General features: G+C 40.6%; 1 pseudogene; it reads right to left on the minus strand.

Moving 5' to 3' along the window:
- Nucleotides 1-832: 832 nt before the first annotated feature.
- LOC144218242 (olfactory receptor 51A7-like) lies at nt 833-1,760 on the minus strand (annotated as a pseudogene).
- Between the last annotated feature and the right edge of the window lie 298 nt (nt 1,761-2,058).

Here is a 2,058-nt window from a genome sequence, read left to right on the forward strand (position 1 = left end):
AATAATGGAGATATGGTCATTGCAGGTTCTTTTTTTTAAATGCCCTTTGTAATAATATCATTGACTCATATGATTCTAGAAAAACAGATTCCTAGTTTGAATTTACATCCAGATATGCTGTTGATACAAAAACTTTAAAATTAGTGAATGTGTATAAGGGGCTCTGGCATTCAGGACTTGGATCAACCACTGCATCATCATGAACCTTAAGAAAAACAGAAGAAGCATGTCAGCCTTTCTCTTAATAGCCATTTATTAGCTAGGAATGTGAAACAAAGTTTGGAAACTATGCTTTATTTTTTAACACAAGCATTGACAGAACTACTTTTCTCCTATTATTTTACGTGCATATATTCCAAAAAGCAGGAAGCAGAAGATGACAGTCTTCAGTTAAAGCTCAAATGTTTAGCTGTTCAATCTGAAAATCAGAGGGCTGAAGTAATTTTCTCAAGATCTCAGGGATCCTGAGGATACTAAGGGTTCTGAGTATCAAAAGCCATTTATTCTGTGAGTTCTGACTATAAACCCAAAGCCGTTCTAGTAATCATGCTTTCTTCCAGTTACACATTCAAAATTCATTTAGTTATCAGTTATACATGTATTCTGTTTGTCTTTCCTTCTATCAACTTTTTTTTTAGTTTATTTATTTGAGAGAGAGAGAACACAAGTGGGAGTGGGGGAGGGGCAGAGAGCTGGAGAGGCGGAGAAAGCAGGTTCCAAAGTATCAGCTCCAGCAAGATGTGGAGCTCAGTCCCATGAACCGTGACATCATGACCTGAGCAGAGATCATGAGTCCCATGCTCAACAAACTGAGCCACCCAGATGCCTCCGATCAACTTCTTTTTGAGCAAAGTTTCCCTATAATCTTTTCTCAGATTTGATGGGTCTTCACACAGTACATAAAAGGATTCATTAGGGGTGGCACCAACAGGAAAACATCAGCCATGAGGATGTAAAACATAGGGGACACATCTTGGGGAAAGCGGTGGTGCATTCAGCATATGCACACAGAAGGTAAGCACAGCACATATATGAGAGATGCAGGTATTGTTGAATTGTTCTTTGGGGGTTACAATGCCCGATACTGTCTTTAAGTTCATTATGTAGGAGAAAGTAATAAACAACAAATCCAGAATAGTAGAAAGGGTAGCACAGAGTCCATAGACAACATTGACACTATTGTCCAAGCATGCCAGCTTCATGACATCTTGGTGGAGACAGTAGGAGTGTGAGAGCAGGTTTTGATGACAGTATGCCAGGCGTTGGAGCAGAAAAAGCAATGGAAGGATCAACGTAACATTTTTGGAAGTCAGTAAGACCCCTGTTTTGATGACCCAGGCCCTACTTAAGATTGTGCCTTATCTCAGAGGATTGTGGATGGCCGCATATCAGCCAAATGCCATTGCAGATAGTACAGAGGCTTCAGTAAGTGTGAATAGATGGATACAGAACTCCTGGGCAAAGCATGCAGTGGCATAAACTTCATGGACAGCAAATAGGAATAGTCCCAAAGTGGTGGTTAGGGAAGAGAGGGACAACCCTAAATCAGAGATGGAGAGCATAGAAAAGAAATAGTACATGGGTTCATGGTGGCTTGGCTCTGTCTTGATAAAGAAGAGAATGGTACAGTTTCCCAGAGGAGAAAGAAGGTACACAGATGAGAAAGGAATTGATATCCAGATGTGACTCTTCTCCAGTCCAGGGATCCCAATAAGGAAGAATCTAAGAACTTCAGTGTTTGTGTTGTTAAGAGAAGACATGACACATGGAAAGATACCGAACCTGGTGCTTGCCTCAGGACAGCTGGAAAATTTCTTAAGTGAAGTTATGTCAGATGTCCCTTTTGGTACAATCCCTTTAGGTCACAGATACTAAGAGAACTGCCAGAGACTTCCTAAGGTAAATATTTTGTGTCCCCCTTACCAGTTCAGGCTGTAAGAGAAGTCAAACAGAAACAAACATGAAGCATCTGATTTGCTCCTTCATCCAGAAGTTTCAGTTTTATTAAAGTGTCAATCAGTTTGGGCCCTGCACATGTAACGGTCTCAGACAATCCTT

The sequence above is a fragment of the Crocuta crocuta genome, unplaced genomic scaffold (assembly GCF_008692635.1).
Source record: "Crocuta crocuta isolate KB4526 unplaced genomic scaffold, BGI_CrCroc_1.0 scaffold662, whole genome shotgun sequence".
Classification (NCBI taxonomy): Eukaryota; Metazoa; Chordata; class Mammalia; order Carnivora; family Hyaenidae; genus Crocuta; species Crocuta crocuta.